At 35.8% G+C, this 17,083-nt stretch overlaps 1 long non-coding RNA gene across 1 annotated transcript in view; it reads right to left on the bottom strand.

The window, feature by feature from the left end:
- LOC143679571 (uncharacterized) overlaps positions 1-15,367 on the bottom strand; it is a 282,798-nt gene extending 267,431 nt beyond the window's left edge. The window contains exon 1 of the long non-coding RNA XR_013173851.1: positions 15,166-15,367. This is a non-coding gene — a long non-coding RNA (uncharacterized LOC143679571). The remainder of the gene's footprint in view (positions 1-15,165) is intronic.
- Between the last annotated feature and the right edge of the window lie 1,716 nt (positions 15,368-17,083).

Genomic DNA, 17,083 nt, shown 5'->3' with positions numbered 1-17,083 from the left:
CGTTACGTGCCTTTCTAAACTGAAGAAGGGATTCCAGGGTGACTTTAATCCTTTCGAAGTGGCAGGAGCCTGCCAGTGATTCAGGAGATTGCCTTCTTTGGTTTACAAGAATCCCTTCCAGACCATTTTATGATGTGTAAAATTGCCATTTTGCCTGCTCCTACCGGTACCTAAGGAAGCCTGCAACCCTGACATCAGAGGGACAGTACTGAAGAAAGTCATAAAATTACAGAAAAGTAGCGTGCCTCCTTTGGTTTCTTGCAAATTGGCTTTAAAACATCATTTCCTAATATTTTTGCATTTGATGCATTAAATAAAAACTGAACATGCAAATCACTTTATAGATTGTGCAGAAATTCCCACTCTTTATTTCTATTTTTCACTACAGAAATAGAATGAGTTGAGGTCTGTAAGCAATCCATAATTCTTAATGAAACATGCGGACTTGACAACAAAGAAGTAAAATTTTGCCTGAAAATGTAGCCATTTATTTTTACTTGACTTTAATTTTTCTCAATCTTAATTATAAATTTTAAAATATTCTTGCCTCAAAGCTTGTATTCTAATAGCTGAACTAAATAGGTGCCAAATAATAAAAACTCAGTAAATAAAAGACGGAAATATATGTAGTTGTTCTGAGCAGAATTACTGGTGCACATATATTATATATTACAATATGATTGCAAAACATTTATACCCAGAGGATTATTCACCATATTGTCTGTAAAACAGAGATCTGACTCTCTACCTAAACAATGTCATCTGGTAAACATGTGTCATATCCCTGGGGCAATTTTTAGAAAGTTTGGATTTGGGAACTGGTTGACATGATGACTTAGGTGGGTACCACTGGAAAATGTGCATCAAAAAGTATCCCCTCAGGTGGGCCACAGTGGAGCAGTGGCAGAGTTCTCGCCTGCCATGCTGGCGATCCGGGTTTGATTCCCAGTGCCTGCCCATGGGGGAAAAAAGTCCTCTCTATTTAAATGACACAGTGGATTTTAGGTCATTTGAGTACTGAAAGCAACCTTTCATCTTCAATTTGAGAAGTAGGCAACAAAATATAATCGTCTAACTATGGACAGTATTAAATCAACTTAATAGACATGTTAGAACAATTCAGTTTATGGATTTCTTTATCTATGGCTTATTATTGTTTTTTTCTCAAAGAAAAGCATGATAATAGATCTGGATATTTCTGATGGACATAGCCCAAGACTTTTCATCTCCAAATTCTCAAATAGCACTATATTCCCACATAGCCCATTCAAACTTTAAGTGGGTCTGTAAACATGAGACCAAAGTCATTTGTGAAACTATTAACTGACTAAGAAATATCACTCTTTAAGACATCGTCACATTTATCACCAATACTTAGATGATGGCTTTCTTTGTAGGATCATTTTTGTGAAGGAGCGCGGTTTTAATCATTTTAAATGGGTTAACTACATAAGTGATGATGGCGAGAAGTGAGTGCTGGACAGCCAGTTGGGGTTCATTTACTAGGGGGTCCTCACCCACTCTTGCCTTGTGGTGCTTCAGATCCAAATCCATGCCAAAATAAATGGGAAAATATGGATCTTTGGAGTCATTTTCCATTATTCAGAATCATTACACTTGTCTCCAAGATGGATATTCAAAATACAGATGAACACAAATCAAATTAATTACGTTTCTTTTTTCTCTGGAGGCCTCCTAGAATTAATTGTGAGCCCTGAAGGTTTGCAGCTTAACTACTGTGATTATTTTTCAGCCTACCTGTCGTTTTTAGATGATGTCTTTCATCCTCTCCTCATATTTTATACATCATCTAGCATGTTAGTCTTATTTAACGTCTCAGAAACAGAAACATCCTTAGGGTCCTCTTTTCCTTCACTAATTCTCTGTTCCATAATGAATTCCAAAGGACTAGAACATAAGTCTTCATAAATGAGGAAAGCATTGAGGAGTAAAATAGTGGGTGGAATCTAAAAGAGATCAATGTAACATGCAGGATGCATTATTAATGGGACTGTTGTGAGATTTTAGGGGAGAAAATGATTTAAAGCACTCTTTCTCTATTCTTAACTCTGTCCATTTGTCCCCAATTTTAGCATAGTTTAATCACCTTTGATTCTTTTGCCTAGAAAGATGTTTATGGGCATTCATCTCTGTCATTAGTCGTTGAACAATTAGGCATTGCACAATAAAGGTAAATCCTATTTAGCTCTTTAAACTTTTACTCCTAAACCATAAATCAAACAGTTCCACCAACCCCTTTAATTATTCCCTTCAATTTTCTCTACAACGTGTCCATTCTTCAGCATCTTTCTGATTCCAAGGTTCCCCTTAGGAAATTACAAAGACCTGATGCCATACCGATGCCCTGTACGTCGAGAGTACCCCCGAGAAGGAGGGTGACACTAGTCAGGAAGCTGGCCCGTGAGCTTTCAATAGCCTCAAACAGTCTTATGGGTAACATGATGGTAGCATCTGCATTTTTAAATTTCAGTCTTAACATTTGGGTCGCTAGATTTAACAAATAGAAATATAAGACCCTTATGCAACATTTGGGACACACTTATACTAAAAAAGTATTTGTTGCACATATGAAATTCAGATTTAATTGGGTGTCCTGTGTATAATCTGGCAACCTATTGACAGATACTTTGCTGATTCTTCCATGCATGTCGTAGTCTTCTCTTAAGAGGCAGCCAGAGGACCCCACTGAATGGCCTTCATCTGCTTAGTGAAACTTACTGAGAGGGGCTTTATATGATTTAAGGCAGCTTTCCCAAGAAGTCTATGTCATTTACTGACAAGTAGCCCATCATACTGGCATCTTTTTATAGTTTTCCCATTTCCAGAGATTTAAATATCATGATCACCATCAACATCATCAACTCACATGTACCCTACATCAAAGATGCCTTTGTTAATGATGTAACTATCCACATGAGAAAGCCAGATGCAAAAAGACAAGCATTCAATTCAGTTTGATGAACAGCTGCTATTTGTGAAGCACTGATGATCCAAGATGGTGAGCTGGCTCATGGACCGTACCTCCTACTAGCCATGGCCAGCACTCGTCCTCTCGTCTTGTCTGTCTCAGTGGAGAAGAGAGTCTGCAGTGTCTGAAACCCTGCTCAGCAGCTTTGTGGATTGCCTAAACTCAAACACAGGTAGGCATTCTGTTGCTGATAACAGAATGCAAGGCTGGCCTCTCTGTTTCTGTTACTTCAAAAAGCTCACTGCTACTTCACATTGCTTGATTTGTATTTCACAATGTCTTTATTGATAATGGATTTTCAACTATGTATTTTCTCTTGCATTAATAATAAGCTAGAGAAACCATCTTCGTTGTGTGTGTAAATTAGATGGGGAGGAGAATCTTGAAGGAGAAGAGCTATGAAGATCACCAACCACTGAAAACAGGATGTGGCATTCACCTTAGGCACAACATTTTTATTACTCGGTAACCAAGATAAAGAATATTTTAGCCTAGTGCTGAAAATTATCAAAGTTAATGCAACAAGATATCCACATTTTAAATAAAGGCAGGAACAGTATTACTGATTTTTCTTTTTGCTTCATGCTCCCATATGGCTCAGCACAGCACTTACTGAAAATCTCTACCCCAAAGGAGCTTATGGTACAGCTAAAGAGATACCAGGGAGAGAGAGAGGCTGGTTAGGTGGTGGCTTCACAGACGAGCTCACAGGGACTGTACTGGATGAAGTCCCCATTGATCTGACATCTGTCTGATCTTCAAATCTGTATGTCCAGAAACTTGGTTTTATGCATGTACTCTAGGGTGATCCTACTCTGAGGCACTGCCCATGCTACCCAAGCTCACTAGGAAGGAGCAGAGTGCCATTTCAGTAGTTTGCAAAAGGATGACATTCACTTTTAGTCCCTCATATGTTCCTGTCTGCTCTCTCCAGGGCACCTCCTATTCAAAATTGTTATATTTTAAAATCACATCATTAGTCAAAATGTGCTTGGAAATTATGGGATTAGTATAATGGAAGTTAAGTAATTTTGAGGGCTATCTACCCCTTCCCCCCATTTTTTTCTTTTGGCTTAGTTACCTTAATTAGTTTTCAGAACTGTAATAACACATAGTCTTTTATACTCTAGTACCTAGATTCCATACAGACTTCTGTCTTTTTCTTATGTTGGTTACAAAGCTATCAATTAAAATAAGCTTTCTTTATATTGGAATAGAATATAGTCCCACTCACCTTGATTGGACTTGAGGATTACTCTCATCCTAAGATATTTTCAGGATATTTTAATGCCTTTACTGAATTTAGAAGGCATCTTGATCACCTTAAAGCTTTGGTAAAAGTCTCAGTCTCATTACCTACATTTAAAAACCATCGAGGGTGGGCAATGGTGGCTCAGTGGCAGAGTTTTCACTTGCCATGCTGGAGACCCAGGTTCGATTCCTGGAGCCTACCCATGCCAAAAATAAATAAATAAATAAGATAAAAACCATTGACTGAAATAGTTACTTCAGCAGGTTGCTACTTGTGAGTCAGTAGAGCAGGTTGTCAGAGGTAGGCAGAGCTGGGTTCCAATAACAGGTTCTGCCTCTCACTCTGGGTAACTGGGTTCCAAAGAGCTTCCAGAATGAACTTTTATCAGCTTCATAAACGCCCCATGTCTCCATCACATTCCTGGACATAAAGTAATTTATTCACCATGCAAATTGCACAAAAGACAAGGCTACCATGGCCTAGGCTATATTCATTCCACATTTGAAATTAGCATCGTTATTTCACTATTTTCACTAAATTACAGACTTTTCTTCATCTTATTTCTCATTGATTTATTTTTTAAGAATTTGAAGGTTTGAGTGAAAAAGAAAAAAACAACAACAACAGCAAAAACTCCAACCTCATGATTTTGTCTAACATGACACTGTCCTCTGCATGGCAAGTAGCCTTCTGGACCATGACATTGCAGGCTAACAACTGGTGTGAATATAATTTTGACATTTCAGACTCCCTGGAAAAATAGCAGTTGAACATGCATATTCAAATCTGCAACATCTGGATATCTTTTATACTAGTAAAACTCTTTAAGTGTTCAGCCCTTATGTCAACTTTAATGACTGTATTACTCCATATGCATAGTAATTAAGCCCACAACTATGGAATCATTCTACTTTCAACATAAGAATCTCAATTTCTGAGTTGAAAGGAACTCTAGTGATCAACTAATTCAACATCCTCACTTTAGACAAGAAAGCTGAAATCCCAAGGAACAAAGCTAGTTGGTGGCAGACCTGTGATGAGTCCATGGCTTTATCCACACCACAAGTTCATTCAAAGGATCTATTTACCCTTTCTCATCATAACTTTTATCCCTCTAATTCTCATCACAATATTGTTGGCAACCATGAAACTTTTGTCCCTAGAAGAACTTTGCTGCTGTAGTTCTCTTGTTCTCAAACACGACATATTGGGGTTCACTCTAGTCCCTTGATATCTAAACTATGGCCCGTGAACCTACAGCATCAGCATCACCTGGGAGCTTGTTAGAAATGCAGAATTTGGGGCATAAACCCAGATCCCTTGATCCAGAATCTACATATTAAAAGATGCTCAGAAGGTTCAGGGGTGTAGTACATTTTGAGTAGTACTTACTCGGAGAGCTTTCTTTCTTCCTTCCTTTCTATTGGATTTCAGGAATCCTATCTGGCTTTCCAAACCTCTTGGCCTTCAGAAAATGAGGGCAGTCTTTGTAGCAGATAAAGATGCGACATGCATCCTACTCAGGAAACAGGACTCAGCCAAGCACAAAACACCAGGGGTAGGGGTAGGGTAGGTCTCTACCAGATACGTTTACTCAGAACACAGGCCTCTTTTGCTCTTTCTTTGCATGGATTGGATACATCATGAAGGATTTTAAAAATTCAGGAACACATGAGCAAAACTGAAAGTCACCTCCTGCTCTGTCTTATTTTCCCTCATGTCTAGAGACGTAACAACAGTTAATAATTTGGTGTTTCAGGAACAATCTTCAGACACTGATTTGACTCACCCATCTTTTGAAGAAGCATAGAGGGATTGGAACAGGGTGGATTCTGAAGGCAATTAGAAGCAGGAGTCTGTCAGAAAGGCATAAACCCCACATTTAGCATGGTGTGAGGCTGTATGAAGGATCCTATGGTTTCCTCACACCAACAAGCAAAAGGTGGAGACTTGAAAGCTGGGATAATGGTCTCTAAAGGACAGGGCTTCCAGGTCTGCTGCTCAGTGCACACATCTGGCTGTAGTAAACTGTATCATTTTCCTACATTACATGAACTCCTATTCTTTGTCAGGCTCAATTGATGTCTTCTATCACTTTTCACCCTTGTGGTAAACAGCAGTTATATAACCTTCCAGTCCTAGGCATCTCATGCATATAATATGTATATAATACTTGTGTGAGCGTGTGTAATTTACATAAGTGGTACTAAGACATGCCTACATGAGACTTTCCTTTCGAACTTAAAAATGGACCTTAGCATATGAATCGTAATGGCATTTTTCAGGTGCATTCATCCCAATAAACTAATTGCCTATAATAATACCTGAAGGAGTTCTTTTTACTCACCAATAAAATAATGAAATGAAAATGAGTGATCTCTGGGACAGTGTGATTTCCCCTGAGATTGTACATAGCAACAAACTGCTCAATCAGATGCGGAGGCAGCCTAATAGAATGGGGCATATGGCACAGTAATTGTGGCAATGGGTTTTGGCATTAGACAAAGCTGGCTTTGAGTCTTACCTTTTCTACTTATCAATCCTTTGAGTTTAGACACATTTTAACACCTCTCTTAACTTTAGTTTCCTCATCTGTAAGATAAGATAAGATTGCTACTGCAGGGTAGTGTAATTCTAGAAGCCTGGAGGAAAGTGGGAATTAAAGAGATTTACTAGCTGAAAAGGAATTTACAAGCTGAAGAGTAAATGAAAGGATTTCACAAGAATGCAGGTAAGTAGTGAAGAAATTAATTGCTTAGGGCAAATACCAGCCTGCTACAACCTTGTCTTGACTAGAGGGCAAGCATATAGAAAACAAAACAGAAAAAAATCATACGGCATTTCTGGAGAGATTCTTCTGCCCAAAATGGATAAACCTAATATTTGGGGGAGAAGAGTAATATGGAAGAATTTTGAAAAAGATTTTCTACAAGAAATGAAAGGAAATTTTATATACTCTCAATGAAATAGAAAGACAACATGAAGTCTTTGAACTTGAGATGAAAGATGAAATGGTAAGATATCCAGCTAGATTAAATAGTAGCTAAAACAGTTATAGAAAGAATGTAATAAAAGAAATAACGCCATAACAAAATTTCAAACAGTGCTGGGGTAGAAAAAGCAGAAATTGAGTTGCAGAAAATTGAATCAGTGATGTGGAGGTTGAAAGTAAAGAAGATTGATTAAGCGTTGAAAACTATTAAAAGAAAGTAATAGGTTCAAAGGACACATAACAAAGGATAATTATACAACTTGTTACTTCTGAAGAGGAGAGTAGAATAAATGAAACAGATACAAAATTCAAAGGTATAATTCAAGAAAATATTTCAGAGTTGAAGACTTGAATGTGTAGTTTGAAATTATGTGCCCTATTCCAAGCAAAATAAAAAACTAAAAAGAGGACTTACACCTAGGCATATCCTAGAAAAATAGTTTATTTCCAGGCATAAAAAGTCCGGTGTGCAACCAAGTAGATGCTTATAGAACACACAAAGGAGGAAACATCTGACTGGTTTTGATGTTTTCACCGAAATGTTAAATGTAAAAATAAAATAAAGCAAGGGTGACAGGACGCTGAGATTAAAAAGTTTGAACCAAGAATTTGTTGTCTAGCCAAGTCACTGCTCATGGGTGAAGGTAACAGAAAGATACACTTATTTAAGTAAGAATTCAAGAATATATCATTCCTGAAAAAGTAGTGAAATAAATATATCAGCTAACAAAAGAATTTAAATAATGACTCATGAATGGGATGTCATAGTATACAAGGAATGGTGGTGAATAATGAAATCATCTAGACATAGGATTAAATGTGAGCAAATTATGTTATTACAGTTCTCCTGAAACTAATTCATAAATTAAATGCAATGCTAATCTTAATTTTAACTGCATATTTTTGAGGAATCCAACAAATTCATCTTTAAATTCCTAAGATTTATATGGCAGTAAAGTACTGTAATAGGCTAAGAATTTTGAAAAATGAAGGGCAAAGAGAAAAGATGATTTATACCAGAAACTAAACTATCCTACAAAACGATGGTAATAAAAACCAGGGGTGCACAGGTGCTTCGGTGGTAGAATGCTCGCCTTCCATGTGGGAGATCTGGGTTTGATTTCAGACCATGCACCACCCCCAAAAACTCAAACCGAAAGAAAACAGTATGGGACTTGTTCAGGCTGGTATTTGTACATATATTTATTTCATTTCAATTTAAAAAATGAAATAATAAAAATATTTAAATTTTTTAAGGATAAGGAGTAAATGCCTAACTATACCTTAACAATGATAAGCTGGGTCAAGAATTTCAGATCATTCTAAGTGTAACTGAGAAGTGGGTGAAAGGAAGATGAGAAGTAAAATACATTAATTGTCTCATCTTACTGGGGTGGGAGAGGATATGTCAGAAATGCTATTTTTGTCTATTTTAAATTACAAAACTAAAACTAGACATATATTCTTAGAAAACCTAAAAATAAATGCTAGATACATTTTACAAAATAAAGATATAATTTTGAAATTACTAGAGAAAAAAACAAAGAGAAAACAATTCACATCACGAAATACAGAATATAAAAGAAGGATAAAAAATACATTTATCACTAAAAGATAAATTATGACAGAATATTCTACTTAAGACATTAGAAAGAGAATAAAAAGAGATACAAGGAAAGAAGGGAAATAAATTAATAAAGAAGGAAAGCAAAAATTTGTGAACTGACATAAGAAGAATAGAATTGTCAATAAGGTTTAGCACATTAATTTTCAAAGAAAAATAACAACTAAAAGAATAAAATGGACAAAATAAAATAGTTCAGTTAGCTTAATTAAGATGTGAGATATAGAAATACAAACCCTCAAAATGAATGAGAAAGGAAATAGCCCTAGATATTGATGAAGTTTTAATCTTTTAAAGAGAATAGCACATATAATTTTACTATCAGTTTCAAAATGGATGGTTTTCCTAGGAAAATATAAATTTGTAAAACTGAATTAAGAAGTAGTAGAAACAGGCTGATGGGATATATTTCTTAAGTTAAATCTTTTCAGAAAAGGGCATTCAACCTAAAGTGTTTTATAAATAACTTATTTCAAACTTTTAAGGAACAGGTGATTTCTAAGCCACTTAAATGATTCCAACATACTGAGAAAGTTGGGAAATTCATTATTTCATTTTATAATTCTATTTTATTCTGATATCAGAACTTGAGAAAGATAACCCAAAATGAGAAAAACATAGACAAATCCCAATGGTTATTATAGATATAAGAATCCTATTAAAATATTATAAAGTGAAATCCAGCATTATGTTATAAATAAATACATATGAATAAAATAATCAAACTTTGACTAAATTGTACTCATATTATCAATATAAGAACAGATTGATATAAACAAACTCAATATCATTAATATAATAATAGGTAAAAAGAAAAAACATTTAATTATCTACATATGTCTTTGGGGAAATATTAGATTAAATTCAAAATGATTCATGATTAAAAATTGTTTTCAGGAAACTAGGAATAGAAATATATTTCTTCTTATAAAGAATAGCATTTCAAAATGTTGAAAATAATAAAGGATTCTTAATAATAAGGAGAAGGAAAGATTAGCTACTCTTACCAATATTATTTATAGGAGAATAATATATTATCCTTATTGTAGAAAATATGATTATCTACTTAGAAAACCAGAAGAATCAACTGAAACATACTAGAATGAAGGCCAAGAAATTGATTGTAAAGTGGGTTGAAAATAGAATATTTAGTTTGAAAAAAAAGCAACTAGATCTACATATGAAAAGATGCTGTAATTCATTATAATAAGAGAAAAGCAAATTAAAACCATACAGAAACTGTTTTCACTTCTTAGACAAATATAAAAAAGTCTTGGGCAGGCCACGGTGGCTCAGCAGGCAGAGTTCTCGCCTGCCATACCAGAGACAGGGTTCGATTCTCAGTGCCTGCCCATGCAAAAAAAAAAAAAAATATATATATATATATATATGTATATATATATATGTATATATATATATATATGTATATATATATATGTATTTCACTATTATATATATATAATAGTGCATTAATAAGAGCTGGAAAATGAGACTCTCCATGCATTGCTGGTGTGAGTATAAACTGCTATATGCTTTATGGAGGGAAATATGAGAATAAATAGCAACATACAAATATATCCTTCTTTTGACATAGCAATTCCATTTCCAGGAATTTATTCAGAGAACTCATGCATGGAAACTGTTCTTTTATTTTTATTTTTTACAGAGGTGTTTGAAAAAGCAAAACACTAGGAAAAAATTAAATGTTCATCGGAGATAGTTAGCTAAATATACTATGGTAGACAACTGCAAGAATTGAACAGAAGATGTAGAAAGCTGGAAAGAGTATTGCTTTCACCCTAGCAACAAGAAAAAGCCATTATCTACAAATATAACTTTTCTTGAACCCATCAGAGAGCTGAGGCTGCAGGTCAACCAGCTGGCCTGAAATCTAAGGAAAGACATGTACCTCTAAGGAGAGATGGGTTATGAGCATCCACTCACCTGGGTCAGAGCACACACACAAGATAGTGGCCTGCTTGTGGGTCAGAGGGGTAAGAAGAATTCAGGTGAAAATCCTAACAAATTGCCTGAGGCTGAGTGTGGGTTAATCAAGAGTATAAAACATTGAGGGGTCATGGACACGTCGGGAGTTTGCACCCACTAGCAGTAGGTTCTTGTCCATTTACCTTCACTGAGTGCTCATGAGGAAGATTGAGGGCAGGGATGGATACCAAACCAAGCTTCCCTCATGGTGCAGGTTTCTCCACTACAAAACAACAGCCTTAACCCATGGTGGGAGGGCAACAAAACCTGTAACTTCCAGGGCACAGGTGAATGAAAACCTACATGGCTAGAGGAAGGAAAAAGGAAAACCCTCTAGCCCTGAGTGAGGGACAGAAAATTGTCCAGAGCCTTAACCATTAGAGATTTCTTTCTACTGAGGGAGGGGAAGAATTATTGAAAAAGACCTTCCCTCCCAAGATCCAGGGAAATAGTGCCTAAGAATGATCCTAGACCAGGACTAAAAAAAAGGCTCTTGACTCCCATCATCAGGTTCAGAAGTGCCAGTTAACAAGCATCAGCAGTCTACCACAGGCAAGGTGGGAGTGTGAAGAGAGGTCCAGTGAGAGGCACAGGTGGAAACAGAAGGCCTAAAGTCAAGAATATAGTAGACACTGAGAAAAATTCTCTGGCAAAACAGCCCCACCCTCTAGTAAAGTCAGAAGAATTTGGAGCTGGTGGAGCATTAATAGAAATCATAGCAACAGGAAATCCCAGGCTCAGGTAAACTCCTGACTAGATTGACTCAATCCTCACAGTAATGGCTTAGAGAGGAAGCGACATGACCATTTCCAGGGATAATTACCAATTCAGTCTTTATTGTCCCACATACATTGTTACATTTTCAATCAAAAAGTGTGACATAAACAAAAAAAAAAAAAGGAAAGAAAGAAAGAAACCCCTTACCATTATCAGATAAAACAATTACCAGAAGACTCAAATATGACCAAAGGTCAAAACTATTCAGAGAATTTGAATAACTATGATTAATACCCTAAAGGCTCTAGTGGAAAAGGTGAACAACATGCATGAACAGATGGGGAATTTTAGCAGAGATGAAAATTTTAAAGAGAATTAAATGGAAATATTAGCAATAAAAAATATAACAATGCTGAAGGAAATGTTGAAATCATTAGACATGGAAAATAAACATTCTGTTTAATATATTTAACAAAAGATGTAAAATTATGAGTAAAAAAGACATATTCCATGAAGATTGGAAAAAATAAAATAGAACTTTCAAAAGAAAATATAAGTAAAATTAAAACATAAATTTAGAAGTGTAGTAGACTCAGCTGAAGAAAGAATTAATGAACTAGAAGATAGATCTGAAGAAATATTCATAATGTAGTATAGAAAATACATACAAAATTCAAAGGAAAAGTTAAAGACTAGAGAGCATATTTAGTAGGACATATATATAATTCTGAGTCTCAGGAAGAAAAAAAATGAGAGTAAGACTGGGGCAGCAATAATATTTGAAGATATAATAGCTGAGATTTTCAAGAATTGATGAAAGATACTACTCTACAAAGTTGAAGCACCATGAATTACAAGCATAATAATTAAAAAGAAACCCATTCTAGTTATTTCATAACAAAAGCAGCAGGACAGTAAAAACAAGTAAATGTTTTAAAAGCACCCAGTGAGAAAGGATAAATTTCCTTCAGGGGATTGAAACTGACTCATCATTTATAATGAGCATCAATAAATAATAGAATTATATCTTCAAATTCAGAGAGAAATAACTGTTGCCCACAAATAATATATCCAGCAAAATCATCTTTCAAATGTAGAGGGGATAATAAGTATTTTCAGAAAAACACAAAGAGAAGGTGATCCCAGACGCATGGCATGAAATTGAGGATAGAATAGAGAACAATTTACCAAGATGGTAAATATGGAGGTAAATCCAAATAAACAATGACTGTATAAAATAATAAAAATAATATCTAATGAGTTCAAAAAGAAAATGATCAAGGTAGGATTCAGCAATAACAGCAACAGCATACAATTTAAGACAGTGGAAATGAAGTTAAAGTGTTCTAATTTCTAAAGATATTTATAGAGGCTAAAGTTAACTAACTTTACACTTTGATAAGTTAATAATTTTTGCTTTGGTTACAATGATAATACTAAAAGAATAGGAAAAGAACAACTACCAAATTGTAGAAGGAGAAAAATAAAATCAGAAAAAAATCCAATCAATCTAAAACAATTCAAATAAAGAGAAGGAAGCAAACATAAAACAGGAATGCATTAGTAGTCTGATATTGAGCAAGAAATTACCACAAACTTAGCAGTTTAAAAACAACCTAAATTTTTCAGTTCACAGTTTCTGTGAGTTCATTGGGTCCTCTGCTCAGGGTCTCACCAGGCTGACATCATGTAGTTGGCTAGGGTTGGCATTCTTATCTGGCACACAGGATCCTTTTTTCAAGCTCAGTAGTCATTGGGAAAATTGAGCCCCTTGACCTGCTAGGACTGCATTCCCCATTGTTTCGCTGGTTGCTGGTTGGGGATTGTTTTTAGCTCCTGAAGGAAGCCGTTCTTAGCCATGTGGTTCTCTCTCAACATGGCAGTTTTCTTTCCCAAAGCCACCTGGAGGGTCTCCCTCTGCTAAACACAATCTTTTACCATCTAATCTCATCAAGGGAGTGACTATCCCACCTTATTCACAAGTCTTGTTCACACTTAAGGAAAGGGATTATACAGGTGGTATATACCAGTAGGCAGGAATCTTAGAATTCTGCATACTGGAATAAGTAGGAAGTATAAAATAAGGGATAAATACAAATTCAAATATATAAAAGAAACTGTGACAAAATATCATTATATCTCATTATAAAATAAGAGGTTTTTTCCTTTTCAGTTATTTCTTTTACATAAATTAATTTTTCATATGTATGCAATCCAACTGTATAATACATGTACATAGCTCCCGTTCATCATTTCATATGTTCATAAGCAACTCCATACTGTTAAACAGTTTGAAAACAAATTCCCACAGATTTGTGTATCATAATTTACAAAATGATTCCTCTATTGCCTCTTCATCAATTTTTATTTACAATAAGTGGTGCTACAATATATATTTTCAGGTATATTATGCAGTTTTTTTCTATAGGAATTAGTGGGTCAAAGATTACAGTCATTTTGATGACTTAAAGTATTCTGCAAAATTCCTTCTAAAAAATTTCATGCCACCAACAATGTAGGAAAGTGCCAAATCTGTTTGCCATAGCCTCAAATACATTGGGTACTTAACACAGCTTTTACTAGCTGTATTAATTTGTCGGAAAATAATCACTTCATATTTTTAAACAATATTTCATTAAACTGAGCAAGAATTCATAGAGTTAGAAAAATAATAACCAGTTTTGATGACATGGGAGGTTTCTTTCACTTTTCATTTAGAAAGTGTGTACACTTTGCCATAGAGAGAGCTCAAATAAAAACCCACCCACTCCCCTTCAACTTCTCCTGACACTTTGACTCTGCACTGGGGACTTCTTGCCAGCTGACGTCCTGCCAGAATATTGAACAGGAGCCCACATGAAAGTGTGTCCACCATGGTCTCCTTCCTCCCTGCACAACTGGAACGACAAGCCAGCAACCACGAGGCAAATCTTGGGGAACAGCCACTTACCAGCAGCAGTCATCTTTATCCACGTAAAACCCAGCAGCTTGACCAAATCTACGATCCTTTTCTACCTTTTTCATTTTTAGAAGATCTGTTTACATATACGTCTCGGTATTGATAATGTACATGAATTTCAAACCTGAGGCATGATCTAACTTAACCCATTTCATTATTTTCCCCCAGATTAAAGAAAAAACAGATTTATTCAAGTTTTTCACTGTATATAAGAGTACTTTCTAAAATTAATTACGTGAAATATATAACTTTTTCTTTTTTTTTAACCAATTCTTTTATAACACCAATGGCTCTTTTGTTTATTTCCCAAGCCTCCCACCCCCCCCAGGCTATTTTTGAAAATCATGAAATAAAAATATGAGATGGGAATCCGCCTTTGTCAATTAGATTGTATAAACTTGAGTAAGTTAATTCTGAAGCTAGGTCTCCTCAACTGAAAAATTATGACGTATAAAGGGATTAAAAATGGCAGTAATATTCCATGAATTCCAGAGAAAAATCCACTCATTTACCATGAACATAATTGCCCTTCTGGGAATAAGTGCTGGTATGGGTTACATAACATTTACAGAACATTTCTAACATTGGAAGCATCCTGATTAAACTTTCTTTCTCAACAAGCTAATAAGCATGCATTTGTACTTACAGTAGGAAGGAGAATTTGCTAGACGGCAGGCCTTGTGGTTGCCTGTTAATCCTTAGCCACAGAGAAAACGTTCCAAATCAGATTCCACCTTTTTGTCTTTCTGGTGATTGCAATTTGTAATCCAAATCTAAATCGATCATAAATGGTATTTTGATCCTTGGTTATTTTTTTCCCAGGTTGAGTGGACCGTTAAGGGGCTGGCCCAACTCAGGTGCATGTGGGCACACACAGCAGCTTGTCTGGTTAACTTTCTCTGGTCCTCTGGTAGCAGATGTTCCTTTTCTTTTTTTTTTCTTTTTTAATTTCTTCTGGATTTTAGTAGGAGAGAGGAAAGGCATTCTCAAGGCACAAGGTGTCTAAGGACAAATAGGATCCGGGCCTCATCTTTTGGAGCATACATCAGCCTTCTGTGCACAGTGGTCCCTAATTCTCAAACCTTTTAGAAATTGACTTAGATGATGTGAGAAAAATGCTTTAAAAATATGGTAAAGAATTTTACCTAAAAAAAAAAAAAATAGAGCTACATGAAGAGTTGGAATAATTTTCTCAGCTGTAGAGAAAACTAACAGAATTGGGTGTGATGAAAAAAAAAAACAACAGCAAGTCTTGTTCACTGTGTGTCTCTTCTCTCATTCCAGAGTTGATTCTTGGTGGACAGTGTGCCCTGTATATCATAGGAGTCTTTTCCATCACACCTTTTAAGTCAGCATTATCTCCCTCATATAGTATGGACACCTTCGAAATTTCAAATTGAGTAAAAACCAACACATCTTGAAGACATGTTCCTTTGAAAAACTTGTCCATTTTGTGCAAACAGGCTCTTGACTAGTGTTTCTGATTAGTTCCAACTTAGTGTATGATTTAAATGACCTCTTGGCCACTCTGCATGGACAATCTGCATTCCAGAAATGTCGGATGTCAAAAGTAGGGTCTTGTCCTCTGAAGCTGTTGTTGATCTGTTGCTGGCAGCTGCCTCGGCTGTCAAAGGAGCTCTGACCTAAAGCTGGATGGAGTCCAGGTAAGCTCTCCCTCTCTCCTGGTTACCTCTGCTTCTGCTGTAAGGAAAGTCAAGTTCTCCGCAGTTATCTTTTCTAAGGACCTTCTCTTACAATATACAGCATTCTAGAGGAAGATTTTTTTTTTTCCCTCAGACTGTAATTCCTATGTCAGTTAGAGCTTTTTCTCTTCAGGAGATTGGAAATCACACTGCTGAGGGAACAACTTCTGTACAAAAAGTGCATCTAGTGACCTAATTATTTCTAAATAGATAATATTATTCTAAAAAAAATAGGCATTTGCATTAATGATTTTAGGTCTGGTGTTTCACCATGAAGGCGGTCAGACTTATTCCAATAAACTACACAGTCAGAAAGTGTGGGTTAATTCCTTTTTCTCCCATATACTTCCCCTCATGTAAACTATAACAACTATTCTAAATGGCCTTAGAAAAGATACTGAGTGTCTTGGGAAATTCAAATACTTTGAGATCCTTGAGGGAGAAGCTCAAGGCGAAGTCCACCCGACTAACTGCTGTTTTAGCTCAGGGGCTTATCCTCTTTGTGTATGCCACCCCAGGACCTAGCAAAAATAGTGACTGAATGAGCCCTTTGGTTTGATTTTGCTGTTTACCCTTGGAGCCAGTCTCTTGATCAGAGTTCATTATTTTTGATTCCTAAGTAAAAAGTAAAGAAGGAAAAAAAAATAGTGAAAACTAATAGGCAGAATTGTTGAACAAGCTGACTTGAGTAAGTTCTCTGCTTGGAGCCCTGTGAAATGAAAATTCTCCTTTTGGCGTTTGATTAAGTTTGGTGACCTTTGAACAGAAAATGAAAAAGGCAGGATTCTTTGGGAATGTGGAGCATACTCCGAGAGACTCAACCTCACAACATAAATGGTGAGGGAGCCCAAGTGAGCTTTC

Source organism: Tamandua tetradactyla, chromosome 4 (assembly GCF_023851605.1).
Source record: "Tamandua tetradactyla isolate mTamTet1 chromosome 4, mTamTet1.pri, whole genome shotgun sequence".
In the NCBI taxonomy this organism is placed as follows: domain Eukaryota; kingdom Metazoa; phylum Chordata; class Mammalia; order Pilosa; family Myrmecophagidae; genus Tamandua; species Tamandua tetradactyla.
Note: the sequence above shows the minus strand (reverse complement) of the source record. Positions and strands in the feature narration are given on the sequence as shown.